This window comes from Chiloscyllium punctatum, chromosome 21, assembly GCF_047496795.1.
Source record: "Chiloscyllium punctatum isolate Juve2018m chromosome 21, sChiPun1.3, whole genome shotgun sequence".
In the NCBI taxonomy this organism is placed as follows: Eukaryota; Metazoa; Chordata; class Chondrichthyes; order Orectolobiformes; family Hemiscylliidae; genus Chiloscyllium; species Chiloscyllium punctatum.
Genome location: NC_092759.1, coordinates 48,591,137 through 48,607,496, shown reverse-complemented (window position 1 = coordinate 48,607,496; position 16,360 = coordinate 48,591,137).

The window sequence follows — 16,360 nt, the reverse complement described above, 5'->3', positions numbered from 1 at the left end:
AACTGGGTCATCCTTCTGATGACCCAGAACATCCTTCTGATGTTCCTGTGTGACAGTCTGGAGAACGGAATGGATTCCTCCATTATCTGTGTAATTGGATTCAGTTGTTGAGTCCTTCCTGTCATCTATGTTGAAATAAGATGATCTTTAATTCTTGTCAACTCCAATGGCTATTGGATCAACCTGATCATCATTTCCTTGTAAGCTCACACCTTCTTTACAGGAAGCATTTGAGGGAACCATCTCTGATCTGCTTCCAATGTAACATTATCATTTATTCAGAGAGGAGATTAAATCTCCACACACTACACCAGATGGGATATCACTAAGATCATGTACAGCAGCAGTAACACCTTATCAGCCCGCTGTAAGTTTCTCACTCAGGTTCGAGCAGTCTCAGCTGTCAAGGAGGATGCAGAGCATTGCTGAAAGGTCATTGTCCTTCTCTACTCCACCAGTATAACGCGACATCTGGAGAAAATGTCAGAATGACGTTTGAGGAGACCATAAATGATGTGGCGAGATGATCTCTAACATTAATCTCCCCAGAGCCCACGTCGCTCAGATTCCACAAAGTCTCGTAAGATGGGGAGTAAAAACAGCAAGGAGGAGCAAAGGTTGATGGGAGTTATATATGAAAGTGAAAGTTGCTCTACAAATGTTGGGCATGTCATAAAATAGGTAATTGGATACACACATTTGCGAGTATTACAGTAATAATGTACTGTTTACGTTCTATCTAAACTGTGTTAACCCAACTCAATGCGAATGCTGGGAAAAAAATGGATTTCATTAGCACGTGTGAGATGGCTTGCATTAACATTATGTCGAGCACCAAGCGAGAGATCAGGTTATTTAGGAATTGGTGTTGGGTGATCAGAAGAGCTAATTGAAAACCTTGCTGTAAATGACCTTTTGGGAACAGTGACCAGAATGTATGGTTTTCCTTTATGCTGTTTGAGCTCACGACAGTTTTTGTTTTATTTTAAGTAACCAGTATAAATCTGAGTCATGCAAGCCATGATGGTGTGAGTTGAAAGTGGGAACTACAGATGCTGGAGATCAGAATTGAAGAGTGTGGTGCTGGAAAAGCACAGTCAGGCGGCATACCAGGAGCAGAAGAATCGACGTTTCGGGCATAAACCCCTCATCAGGAATGTTGCTTGTGGGTTAAGGGGGCTGAGAGAGAAATGAGAAGGGGGTATGGCAAGGTGGAGGTACCTGGAAATGCGATAGTTAGATGAAGGTGGGGGTTAAAAGTGATAGGCGATGAAGGGAGACAGAACGCCTCATCACCTGCATCTATTATTCCAATGTGATCTTATCTCCATTGGAGAGACCGGTGGACCACTTCAGAGAACATATCCAGAATTGGTTGGAGGCACTAGATACTCCAAACTTTACACAGGCTGACAAAGTTCAGGCAATAGCACTGAAAACCTGTGCTCCAGAACTTGTCACTGCCCGAGCCAAGCTGTTCCAATACCATTACAACAACAAAATTTACCCGCTTATGTGGAAAATTACTCCAAGTATCTCCTATACATAAACGGCAGAACAAATCTAATCTGGCTAATTACCAACCCATCAGTCTATTATCGATCATCAGTTAAGTGGTGGAAGGTGTCAGTGCTTTCAAGTAGCACCGGCTCAGCGACAACCTGATCAATGGCTCAAAGTTTGGGCTCCACAGTGCCACTCAGCTCCTGACCTCATACTTTGGTTCAAACATGGACAAAAATGCTGAATTCGAGAGCGGGTGAGAGTGACAGCCCTTTATAACAAGGTTTCCTTCGACCAAGTGTGGCATCAAGGCTTCTTAGCAAAACTGGAATCAATGGATATCAGGGGCAAGCTCCTCGCTGGTTAGAATCATACCTGACATTTAGGAAGATGGTCATGGTTGATGAAGGTTTGTTAACTCAGCTCTAGGACAAGTCTGCAGGAGTCCCTCGGGCAGTGGCTTAAGCTCAAACATCTTCAGGGCTGCTTGATCAATGACCTTCCCTCTATTAAAAAGTCAGATGTGGGGATGTTCGTAAATGATTGCACAATGTTCCGCAACATTTGTTGATCCTCAGATACTGAAGCAGTCCATGTCCAAATGGGACAAGACCTCAACAGTATCCAGGCTGACAAGTGGCAAGTAACATTCAATTCAAGCAAATGCCAGACCGTGACCATCACCGCTATAATGCAATCTAACCATTGCCCTTTTAGCATTCAATGGTGGTACCCTCATGAATCCCCCAGTATCCAAATCCTTGGGGGGGGAGGGGGGGGGAGTCATCTTTGCTCAGAAACTCACTGGACTCGCTACATAAACACAGTAAGTACAAGAGCAGGTCAGAAGCGAGGAATACTGCGGCAAGTAACTCACCTCCTGACATCCAAAAGCCTGACCATAATCTACAATGCATAAGTCAGAAGTGCGATACAGTACTCCCTATTTGCCGAGATGAGTGCAGATCCAACAACACTCAAGAAGCTTGATGCCATCCCGGACAAAGCAGTGGTTTGATTGTCACATAATCCACAATGCTCCAACATCAACGCTCAGTAGCAGCATGAACTATCAACAATCTGCACTGAAATGATTCACCAAAGATCCTCAGACACCATCTTCCCAACTCACGACCACATCTATCTAGAAAGACAAGAGCAGCAGATGTAATGGAACACCACCATCTTCAAATTCCCCTCCAAGCCCCTCACCATCCTGACATGGAAATATATCACTGTTCCTTCATTGCCACTGGGTCAGAATCCAAGGGTTCTCTCCTTAATGGTCAACCACAGCAGGTGGCCTACAGCGATTCAACAAGGCGGCTCTCCTCCACCTTCTCAAGGGCAACTGCGACAGGCAATAAATGCTAGCCCAGCCAGTGACACCCAGATTCACGAATTAAATAAATTAAAAGAAAAAGTTTGTGTTTTTTAAAAGAGGAAGGTTGTGGAAGTATTGCAGTGATCGGTGCTTCGAACCAGCTGTTCACAATACCCATTAAACATTTGGTTGTGGGAATCAAATGCAATATATCTCAGCCTGCTCACAGCATTGAAGTATGTGAGGTTGTGAGTGGGTGAGAAGGTTGTAAAAAAACTACAAAGTGACTGAATGGGTAAATACGTGGCAGATGGTGAGCAGTGTGAGTAGAGGTGACAGTGTGCCCATTGGTGGGAACAATTGATTGGCAGCCTATCATTTGAAAAGGAATTGGTTGAAACATGTTGATCTACAAAGGGACGTATGCTCCTTCTTGTTGGTTCCTTCTGCTTAAATCTCCGAGGTTTATGCAGGGCAGTGATTTCTGAAGCCAGAAGTTAATACTGGGGATGGCATTGGCACGCTGCCCAGTGTACATAGACCTACTAAGTGAGAAGCTATAACAATGAAAAGGATCTGGATCTCCCTGTACACCAGTCACTGATAGCAATATTGCAGGAGCGTAAAGCGGTCAGGTAGTTAAATGGTGTGTTGACATTTACTTCAAGGGGATTTGAGTCCGGGGTAAAGGTGTCTTACTGCAGCTGTACAGGCCCTTGGTGAGACCCCATCTTGAACATTATGCAGTATTGTGTGCAGTTTTGGTCTCCTTACCTATTAAAGAACAAACTTGATATTAAGGGAGTGCAGGGAAGGATGACCAGACTGATCTCTATGATGACAGGCTTGTTGTGGGAACAGTGTTTGGGGCAACTGGGCCTGTATTCCATGGGGTTTAGAAAAATGGGTGGAGATCTCTGTGAAATATATAAACTCTGACAGGGTTAGTCAGATTGGAAGCAGGGATGATAAAAACTCTAGCTGGGATGTCCAAAACAAGGGGCCACGGTATGAGGTACAGACAAGCCATTCCACACTGAGATGAGAATAAATGTTTACGCTGGGGAATGCGCTCGCACCTGGAAGCCAAGATACTAAATGTAAATATGTATTTTGAGACAGTAAAGGGATGGAGGGAGACAAGGAGTACGGTGTGGAAATAAAGGGTCCAACAATCATGATAGTGATTTGGGTAGCAAACACGATGGACCAAAGGGACGACTGCACTTCCTATTTTATAGCTTTCCAAGGTTAATCAAATTGACGGATATGGACATCGTGTGGGATAGGTGCATTGTGGAGACAGTTGAACATGAGCCACAATAAGGAATGCTCAATGTGCAGAATAACTTCCTCGTTTCTCGATGTTCCTGTGCAGTCGATGGGAAAGCTCTGCAAATGTTGTCACAAGCTCTCAGCTGTTAGGAAGGAGGTCTGTGCCGGGTCAACAGGACTGTACTTCCCATTCATTTTTCCAACACTGAGGCTTGTGCCAGCTGTTGTGTCCGGGTTTATCCTTTAAGACCTCGGAACAATTTGATACAATTGAATGTCTTGCTTAGCTCTTTCAGAGACCATTGAAGAGTTTCTCACATGTCTATGTGCATGGAGTCACTTTTAGGCCAGACCAGGACATCATGGGAGATTTATTTCCTAAAAGTACATTGGAGAAGGAAATTGATTTTTGCAAACGACATTGGCTTCAAGATCACTATTACTGACACCAGATTTTAGATCCTGTTATTTTATTAATTGTTTTTAACTTCTACCAGCTGCCAGAGCATTTTCTTCGTCTGGATTAGTAATCCAGTGACATTGCCACAACAGCACCATTTCCACATAGGGACCTATCGGAAATCACAGTGAGCAGGTTATGTCTGTGCTGCTTGACAGCACTGTCAAAAAGAACTCCCATCAATTTGACTATTGTGATGGTTCTGAGGGGGTGGTAATTGGTCAGATTGTAATTAGTTTCTTCTTAGGCGACTAGACACAGCTGAGTAATGTTCCACGTTGCCAGGAAGATGTCAAAGTTGGAGCTGGTATGAAACAACTTTCCCAGGGACATGGCTTGTTGTGCAGCATAAATCTTCAGTCCTATTGCAGGAATGGGGTCAGGGCCCATTGCCCTTGTCGTATGTACAGTGTTCAGGTGTTTCTTCATGACATGTGCAGCGAATCGTATTGGTTGAAGACTGGCATCTGTGATTCTCTGGGCATCATGATGAGGGCGAGGTGGCTCATCCACTCAACACTTCTGGCTGAGGATGGTGAAGATATTACATGCTTATCTTTTACACTGATGTACAGGGATGATCCAGTATTTAGGATGGGGATATATGTGGAGCCCTTTCCTCCAGTCATTTCTTTAATCATCCATCATCATTTATGACTGAATGTGGCAGGTCTGCAGATATTCAATCAGATCTGTTGGTCAAGTGTGGTAACTTTAATGGGTTAGCATGAGTATTAGTCTCACGAGGTTCTGACCCTGACATGTTCACCCACAGTCATTACTGAAACATAGATCGTGTTGATGGTAATGGCAGACTGATGCATTCTACTGCGCAAAAAGATACAGGTCCTGGTTGAATGCAAAGATGTCTCTCCTGCTGCTGTGGTCTACAGCATTACATCGATACGCAGTTTTGAGCTGCATTATCTGCAATGCAATTCTGCTGTCTGTCCCTTATTTCAAAGGAGACCTATTCACCCATCAGCTCTGTACTCAGTGACCTACACTGGTTTGTAATGTGGTCACACTTCCATTTTCATATTCTTACTCTGCTGAGGGTCTCTCTTGGGGCATGCTTCCAATCTAACACATTGTGCAAAATCAATTAACTGATTTTAATTCAATTGTTTTATTCATCTGAATCTTTTTCCTTGAGTATGCAATCTTCTGTGCTTAAAGTGTATGTTTTCCCTCTGTTTCTCTCCCTGACCATGATTAAGAGCTCTGTAGTGTCAGTGACGCCAGCCTTATGTAGTTTCAGAGCTAATGAATTCTCTGCATTTCCAATAATTTCCACCACATTGTATGTCTTCTCTTTTGGTTTGATGCCTTAATGCTCATGGCTGCCTCGTCCTCCCATGAGTATGTTTCACCTTCTTTGGGATAAATTTCTGATATGCTCTGAATTATGTCCAGAAAGTCCTGCCTTTGCTGCTCCATGGTCTTCCTTGCTCGGCTCCCCTTCCAATTAACTCTGGCCAGCTCCTCCCGCATGTCTTTGTACTTAGATTACTCAATTATAATCAGATTACATCAAGAAGACAGCAATAGATATACACCGAAAGAAGGAGTTTTATGCGAAGAGACGTGAAGAACAATTATTACATTTCCTAACTCGATAAAAAGAGAGAAACAGAGAGAGAATGTACATGTGGAGATGTGAAAAATGAGAAAACAAGATTATTGAAAGAAGTAGATGTACATCCCTCAACGTTTTGGCAATTCTTGTGAGCTGGGGTCCTTTGTACAGTGAATATACAACAGAGTAATCAGTCCAAATGCTGGGTCTGATGCCAGAAGTTTTAAATCTAATAATTGTACAGACACCAGCTTTGGAAAGAACCCAACAGGCCAATATATTTAATTCTTGGTGGAAAAGGGATTAACCGAAATAAGTTGGAACACCAGAAGCAAGAATTTATAACACACATCCTGATAAGAATGAGAGATTAGAATAGAAAATTCCAGAAAGGGAGGGAACGTTGAGAGAAGTGGAACATATCACTTTAGATGAGGATCAAATAATGTTTTAATGTTTTATACATTTTATATATCATAATCAACATTTTTTGTTAACTGTCTCCGTTGTTCATTTACAATGTACTGTGCACATATGAAAAATGTTACTTATCTACACACACACATTGATTAAACAGTGCATATAAAATCATTTTTCTGCCATTGAACTGGTCCTGTTATCGTGCTACCAGGATACATGAACACTAACTGGCCACCAAAAGACACGACCAATACCATAAGTTTCCATACATATAGACAATGAAGGACACCACTTTGACTGGAAGAACACACAAACATAAGAAGGGCTTATGCCCGAAACGTCGATTCTCCTGCTCCTTTGATGCTGCCTGACCTGCTGCGCTTCTCCAGCAACACATTTTTCAGCTCTGTTCTCCAGGATCTGCAGTCCTCACATTCTCCCAGAACACACAAACAGGACATTCTTAGAGGAATGACACTCTAACCAGACGTTCCTCAAAAAATACAGCAAATTGGATCCTATCTACCTTGTCTTGTGAAAAAAAGAACCGGAAATGACATCACACACCTTAAGGAACCAAGACCTATAAATCGAGAGGCGGGACATATCACCAGCGCTTCAGCAGAGATGCGTACTGACGATGTCAACTAGTCACAATGACGTAACGACTGAAAACAAACCTTCAGGCACAGCGAGCTAACTTACATACATATAAATTGTTATTTTTCATTTATTAGTGGAATTTGGGAGTTCTCTATCACTCATATTTAACAGATTATGAGGGGAGTTGAGCTTTTCTGGGTGTGTCGTATTCATTAACAGAGGGTTTCGATATTGATGTCATAGCAGTTTGGGGTTTTGCCCTATGGGATTTGGACACATTTGAACAGATTTGTGGTATAAATGGTCCCAGCAGATTCAAATTAGTGGCAATTAGTGATCTAGATCTTTAAATAAAACGGTGGGAAAATTCTTTAATTTTGTTTACTTGTGGTGGGTTCAATTAAAAGTGAGACAAGGAAGTTTAGAAAGACAGAAGAAGGACATACGTTTAGAATTAGCAAATCGGTTAGAATTGGGTTTAACCAAGGACAAAAGGAAAGCTTAAATTGTAATGCAGTTTGTCAAGCACTTTGATGTAATCAAAGCAACAAGCAATCTGGGGTCGAGTTAGAAAAACGTAAATTGAAAATGTGGCAATTGGAGTTAGAAGATAAAGAAAGAGTCAGTAAGAGAGAGAGAAGAAAGAGAAAGAGAAAGAGAGGAAAAAGAAAGAAAGAGAGAATTTGAAAATCAGAAGATGGGAATTAGACAAGAAAGTTCGAATGAGCAGGATGAAGGTGAAGGGCGAATGTAGGGATGCATACAACTGTGTTAATACCTTGCCATATTTCGGTGAGAAAAATGTCAGAAACTTTTTTATTTCAATTGAAAAAATGGCTCGGCAGATGGCGTGTCCAGTGAATTTGTGGTTAATACTTGTTTAGACTAAGCTGGTGGACACAGCTGTGAGGTATGTGCAGTGCTGCCAGATGAGTGCGTAAGTAATTATACAAATGTCATAGAGGCTATTTTGATTGGTACGAGAAACACATAGACAGAGGCTCAGAAACAAAGAGACGGAACCAGGTCAGACTTATGTTGAGTTTGAAAGAAATAAACACAGTCATTTTGATAGATGGGTGCAAGCCTTAAAAACAGATAAGACATGTGAGGCCTGAAGGGAAATTATTCTGCTGGAGGAGTTTAAAGACTCATTTCCAGAGATGGTAAGAATTCATATGAATGAACAGAAAGTTCAAGAAGTGAGAAGCGTGGCAGAAATTTAGCTTCTGGCAGTATTTTCATCCTGTGAAGGAGAGAAATTGGCAGAAGGGGAGATCAGACACGACAAAATAAACAGTAGAGCACACTGTTAATAGTTCACCACAGGTGAAGAAAGAAGCCCAAACGGGGTTGAAAGGAGGTGAAAAGCCTCAGGTATTGTCAGTATAAGGGAGGAGAACACATGAAATTATAGTGCTGCTAGTTTAAGAAAGGAACTGGGATAAGGTGTTTTCCCTGCAGTAAGCTGGGATACACAGTACTGGTCGTTGAAGGAAGACACTTTGGAAAAAGATGTGTCGAAGAGGCGAAGTCAGTGCCATCAGTGAAACTGGTAAAGGAGATTCCAAGTAGAGGCGAGAAGCTGCAGGAGAGTGCACAGATTAGGCAGGGGCTGGGTATGGGGTCAGTGCCTGTTCTGTATAAACAATTGGTCTCTGTGGATCAAGTTTAATTTAAAAGGACGGGGGAGAATGACAAGAAGTTAGAACTTCGTGAAATAAGGAATCTTCTGAGTCTCTAATAGCTGAGTAGTGGTGTGCTGGAAAAGCACAACAGATCAGGCAGCATACGATGAGCAGGACAATCGACATATCAGGCATAAACCCATCTTGCGGAATGTGGCGGGGGGGAGGCAAGGGGGATGATAGATAAATAAGAGGGTAGGAGCTGGGCTGAAGGGTGAGTCACTGGGAAGACGATAGGAAGATGTAGGTGGGAGTGATAGTGATATGTCGCAGGCGAGGATGGAGTGGATAAGTGGGAAAGAAGATGGACAGTTAGCACAGTTCAAGAGGGTGGTGCAAAGTTGGATGGTTGAATCTGGAATGAGGTTGGGGAGGGGAGATTTGGAAATTGGTGAAGTCGATGTTGAAGCTGTATAGTTTGAGGGTCCCAGTGTACTGACAACTATCCACCTATTAGTGGGTGGCACGGTGGCACAGTGGTTAGCTCTGCTGCCTCACAACGCCAGAGACCCAGGTTCAATTCCCGCCTCAGGCGACTGCCTCTGTGGAGTTTGCACATTCTCCCCGTGTCAGCGTGGGTTTCCTCCGGGTGTTCCGGTTTCCTCCCGCAGTCCAAATATGTGCAGGTAAGTTGAATTGGCCATACCAAATTGCCCGGAGTGTTAGGTACAGGAGTAAATGCAGGGGAATGGGTCTGGGTGGGTTGCGCTTCGACGGATCGGTGTGGACTTGTTGGGCCGAAGGGCATGTTTCCACACTGTAAATAATCTAATCCACCTCACCATCCCCTCTGACCTATCATTATCACCCCCATCTGCGTCTTCCAAGCTTGCTTCGGCCCCACTCCACCCCCACCCTCCTAATCATTTGTCAGCCCCTTCTGCCTCCCGACCCCCCACTTTCCTGAAGAAGAGCTTATGCCTGAACCGTCAACTCTCCTGTTCCTTGGTTGCTGTGCTTCTCAAGCCCCACACTTTTCAACTCGGATCTCCAGCATTTGCAGTCCTCACTTTCTATCGGCCTCGAATTGTAAGAGATGGAAGTATTTTCACTCTTTCTGACATGTTACTCAAGAGCGTGACAATTTGTGGGATGCGTGCAGAAATTAAGCATTCCCTTGTGTAGCATCAAGTTGGAGTGCCAAATCAAGGTTGAGGAAGTAATAGTGAGAGTGAGTGACAGAGTTTCAGTTCCAGGAATACAGTTTGTTCTTGGGAACGATTTAGCAGGGTTAAAGGTTGGAGAGGCGCCCCTTATGATGGAGAAGGCAAAGAAAGACTAGGGAACTGGGGAGTTGAAAGAAAAATACCCAGAAAATTTTCCAGACTGTGTAGTAACAAGACCACACTGTCATAAGTTACAGTAGGAAGGAAATTAAAAAGAAAACGCCAAAGGAGTTGATGTTCAGTGAACTGACACCCTGTTTGATGTAACGGTTCAGAGAAAACCTGAACAGGTAGGGGGTCACACACATATACACACACAGACAGTGAATCAGAATATATTGTTGAACGCTATTAAATAAAAGATAGAATCGTAAAATTAAAATGGAGACCACGATAGGTTAGTGCAGAAGGGAAATGGGCCAAGGTGCACCAGATCGTGTTACTGGTAGCATGTAGTGTTACAGGTAGCACATGAAGTAACTGCAGGCAGTCACCTCGGTGTACAGAAGACTCAGTTTAAGCTACCGAAGCATTTCTAGTGGCCTAGAATGCGCAAGGACGTGGTTAATTTTTGAGAAACTTGTCTTACATGCCAAATGGTAGGTAAGTTAGAGGCAGGAAAAAAATCAGCATTTTTGTTGCCAATTCCTGCATTCAAAGAACCTTTCACGTAGGTTTTAATTAATTGTGTAGCTCCCCTTTCTAAAATAAAAGTGGAAATTAACATTTGCTGACTACAATGGATGTGTCTACCAGATTTCCAGAGGAAACTCCATTATGGAGTGTTAAGGTAAAAAGGGAGGTGGAGGTGTTGGTAGCTTTCTTTACTCGCTGTAGGCTATGCAGAGAGATTGAGTCAGACGAAAGATCTCATTTCACCGCTCAGCTCTTGAAGGAAGTCATGGATAGGTTAGGCAAACAGCACTTCAAATCAAGTGCGTCCCATCCTGAATCCCACGGAGCCTTGGATTGTTAGCATCAAACGCTGAAGATCATGTTAAGAGCGTACTGCCAAGATTGCCTGAATGATTGGTATAAAGGCGTCCCATTAAATTGCTTGCCATCGGAGATGCCGCAAATAAATCTCCTCAGTTTACTTCCTTTGAGTTAATATTCGTACATGAAGTGAGAGGTCCTTTCAAATTTATTAAATATAAATTGACAGGACTGAAGTCAGAGATCTCACACTTGGATTATGTACGTGAGGTGAGGGAGAGATTAGATGGAGTGGGTGAGTGCTATACAGCACCTGAAGAGGGCACAGCATAAAGTTAAGCAGGTGGCAGATAAAAACTCTGACGCTTTGATGATTTCCGTGGAAATGACGCATTGGTGTTGACACCAGTGGTAGGAAATCCCTTCAAAGCCAAGTTTAGTGACGCCTTTCAAATTAAATAAAATGTTGAGTCATTTAAAATATCCAGTAATGATACCGGATATGACAAAACGTTATCAACTATGTCACGTGAATGAATAATGCTCCAGCCAAATTGAAGACTCAGGAACAGGGTTGTGGCCAGATGAACAAATTGTGCAGTTTATCTGTAAGATGTAGTAATCTTTAGCAAGTGATTGAAAGCTCGCATGTTACATTTTCCAGAGCATGTTGAACGATTAAAAGAAGCAAACTTGGCATTAAACTTAAAGAAAACAGAATTCGCGAAGGAAGAGGCGATGTTCTTTGAACATTACATTGGACATGGAAGGTTGACCCCATTGAACACAAAGACGAAGGGCTTTGAGGAATTTCCATGACCATACTCCAAGAAAGAGGTGCTTCGATTTTTGGAACTGAGTGGATTTTATCGGAAGTTTGTTGCAAACTTCAGCGGCATATTGGCACCGCTGATGGATTTATTAAAGAAGAACACAGAATTGTCGTGAACAGATAAATGCCAGGAGGCATTTGAGTATTTTAACGCACGATTAATCACCGCACCAGTTTCATCTCCACCAAAAATTTTGAAACCTTTTGAAAATTGTGTTTGATGCTAGGTATTTAGGGGTCGGAGATGTATTGATAAAGAAAGATGAAGATGGAATTGAATGGCCAATTGGGTAACTGTCGAAAAAACTCAATATCCACCACAAAAATTTACAAAATCTCAATTTTTGAAAAAGAATGATAAAGTTTGGTACTGGCCTGACAGTATTTTAATGTTTATATGACAAATAAATTGTCAGAGATTGTTGTGGACAACAACGACAATATTCTCGCATTTTTTTTAGAATGTTCAAAGACCTGAATATGAGACTATTTCATTGGTTATGTTAACTTTTGCTACCTATGTTACCGACTTTAAACTTTCGAAATGTACATGTTGTGTGTCCTACAAATGTGACAGCAGATGTGTTTTCGCCGATCTAAAGGAAATAGTGCCGATAAGATTTGACTTATTCCAGTGTTATATATGTGTGCAGAATTGATATGAATGATATAACTGAGATTAATACTTTTGTATTTCATAATAATGGGTTTAAAAATTAGAGGAAAACAAATGAAGCCATCTTTTCATTCTGATGGTTCATTTTCTTTGAAGAGGGGAGGTGTTATGAAGCCAAAAGCATGTCCGGTCACTTTAAGACAGAACGGGTTTTGCTAAATAGACAGTACAGCCACAGATGCCAGTTAAAGGTCAGACTGTTCCACATGTCACACGCTGCTGAGATATGGATACCCAAGTTTTGGTTGCTGTTTTGACAGCCGTTCAAATGCAACGAAAGAGTTTAAATAACGCTCAGGATACTAGAAGCCAACAGAATTTGAATATTAATGTTTCGACACCTGGAAAACATTTAAATTTTGGGAATTATTGTATCATGGGAAGTATATAAAACCAGCATTTTGAAGACGAGAGGAAGAGCCACTGCCATCCAAACAGCAGAGTAACTGCTGTAAACCAGGTAAGCTAAGTGGTCATCTCAAACACTGTATCAAAGATACATGTCCATGTAAAACATACCTGAATAAAAAAAAGACCCAGGAAGATCAGCAGCTAGAAGAGTGAACACAGCGGGGAAGATAGAGACTATGTGGTCTTGAGATTGTAGTGTATAATTTGTGGGTTGTTGGAACAGAATAATTTTACAGAGTTGGATTCAGATAGTAAGTAGTTAAGAAAAGAAGGTCTTGTATTTGTGAATAGTTGTTGTTTAGTGTTCACTATTAAAACTAAGAAACTAACTTGTTATTATTTTTAAAATAGTGAAATGCGGGAGATCTGTGTTACTCATATTTTAACAGATTACAAGGTGAGGCGAGCTTTTCTGGGTGTTTGGTTTTAATTAACAGAGGGGTTCAACTCCGCCTTGTAAATGTCTATCCACGCCAACCCCATTTCCCAGCAGCTGGCCCATACCCTTCTAGAACTTTCCTATCCACATATTTATCCAAATGCTTTTGAAGTGTTGTTAATGTACCCCAATCAACCACAACGCTGGCAGCTCATCCATGTACCAGCACTTTTTGTCAAGAAGTTGACCCTCAGGCTCCCTTTCATTCCTTCCCCTCTAACATTAAACTGATCCCCTCTAGTCATGGAAAAAGACTGAGCGCATTCAAACTATCCATACCCTTCATGATCTTCTACAGCTCGATAAAGTCCACCCTCAGTCTCCAACACTCTAAAGAAAATGTCCTAGCTTGTCCAACCTCTTCGGTCAATTCAGACTATTGACAAAGTGTTTGTAAATTTGTTCTGCACTCTTTCTAATTTCAAGAGTGCATGGTGACAAAACTGAATACAATACTCCACGTGCGGCCTTACCAAAGTACAGTGTAACTGCAACATAACTTCCTCATTTCTATACTCAATGCCCTGATTGACGAAGGCCAGTGTGCCAAAAGCCTTCTTCACTGCCCTGCCTATCTGTGACTCCACTCTCAGAGAACCATGCACCTGTATGCCAAGGTCTCTCTGCCCACTACATCCTGTTCGGCCCTCCCATTAACCGTGAATCTCCTATCTTAATTTGTGTTTCCAAAGTGCAAGCCCTCACACATTTAAATTAAATCCGATTTGCCATTTCTCTGCCCACTTTCCCACCTGATTAAGGTACTGCTGCAATTTCTGATAAACTTCCTCACTGATCATGCTCCCAATTACTTTAGTGTTATCTGCAAACTTACGAATCATGCCTTGTACATCCTCAACCAAATCATAGATAACAAACAGCAATGGATTCAGCCTCCAGTCTGACAAGCATCCTTCCACTAAACCCTCTGCTTCCTACCATCAAGCCAACTGTGTATCCAATTGGCCAGTTCCCCCAGCATTCTACGTGATGTAACCTTCCAGAGCAGCCTGCCATGTGGAAACTTATCAAAGGCCTTCCTGAAATCCATAGAGACTAGTTCTATCACTCTGCCCTCGTCAACGTTCTTGGTCACTTCATCACAGAACTCTACCAAATTAGGGAATCGTGATCTCCCACTCACAAGTCTATGCTGACTGCTTCAAATCAAATTCTGTGAAAGTAATGGGTACAGTCAATGGTGTGCTGTCATTTGTTGTAAGATGAATCGTGTGCATAAGTAAAGCCATCTTCCTGCTGTTGTAGAGCCTTGCTGCGAGAGCATTTCGGGCAATCTCTGCAGATTTGATCTCCTTTGTAAGGAATTATTTCCTTACCACAGACATGGGTGATGGTAACATGAGAATAGAGTGAAGAAGCTGACTGTTTTATCTGTACAGCTGTGAGAGACAAAGAAATGGTGACGCTGAAACACGAGGAGTGGCAGCGATCACTTATTTCCAAAAGAGAAATTGAAATGGTCAGAAATTCATATTTTACCCAGGATTGATTGGTTTGATTTATTGTCACGTGTACCTCAGTACAGAGAAACACTTTATTTATGAGGCGTGGAGGCAGATCATAGTAAGCATGGACAAGCAAATCATAGGGTAGAAATAGACTTGGACAGAGTGAGACATACAGGTTACACTGAACAGGACGTGCACTAGATAAGATCAACATGAACAAAGTCAGCATTATTTGAACTTAGAGAGTCCATTCATCAGTCTAACGTGGCTTTGCACAGAATTTATATGCCTTAATTAACTCTCCCAGACTGAATGTCATGTTGTTCACAATCCCCAACTGCAGCCACAATACCTTGCATCTGAAACAGGTAGCCATTCCTACCTGCTTCCGCCCTACATAGAGAACACCAGGCTGTCCTCTGAGAGATGGAAGGTACCTTCTTGAGACTTCACACAAGACATATGGCTTCCCTCCTCACCATGAGAAAACAACGTTAAAGTCCCACGTATGTGTTACGAGCAATGGAACCTCGAGGAACAACTTGGAGCAGTCTGTCTGTTTGGCCTCTGCTCCACTTGTTCAACACGTTAGAGCATCAATTAGAAGAAAGTCAGGACTGCCGATTCTGGAAATCAGAGTAGAAAATGGATTGCTGGAAAGGCACAGCAGGTTAGGCAGCATCCAATGAGCAGGAGAATCGACGTTTCTGGCATAAGCCATTCATCAGGAATCAGCATCAATTACCTCATTCTGTCCCTTTGTAAGTGCGTTGAGAGGGAATGGCCTCCTCCTGTTCCTGGAGAAGTGGCTCAATGGGCTGAATGGCTTCCTCTTGTTCCTGTGTAATTGAATCAAGGGGATGAATGGCCTCATTCTATTGCTGTGTAAGTGATTCAAGCGACTGACTGGCTTCTTCCTCGTCCAACTGGACAGGGCCAAGGGCCTGATTGGCTTACACCTGGATCATGTTTGACAGCTCGATGTGATGACAAGTGTAATGATGCTGTAGCTTTAAGAAGTTATTTTGTCCTGGATTCTTTTAAGAGAGAGATTGAACGATTGATACAAAACTGGCGAGTTCAGACCACTTGAGTAAGCAGCTAGAGAGGCCTAGAGTTTAACTTAATGCAGCTTGAATGGTTGAGAAAATCTCTCAGATTAGGATCGGTGGGTTTTGTTTTCTCTGCAACATCAGAAAGTATTGACGTGTCCACAGAGTTGGAAGCTTCAGTGAATGTCTCCTGCCTGCTACACTCTCCGAATTTTCTCTTCATGCTGTTTTTAATTCGTGGGTTGGAGAAATATTTGTGACAATCTGTGTCTGAATTTTCCTTTTTGCCAGGGGCTGTGTTTATGGGAGTTTCCTATATTGGAACAGTTCATTAGTAATAGTTCCTAGATCCATTATTCTGTTAACTTGTCCGGTAGAATTAAGTTATTTTAAATTACTCTTTCTTTGGTTTAATTTTATCTTCAGTGTTTAAATAAATGGTGTTTTGTTTCACACCGAGTAGTTTGACCAGTGACATTGCATCTGGAACAGACAGTTTACATTTTCTTTAAAACACGAAAACGTGA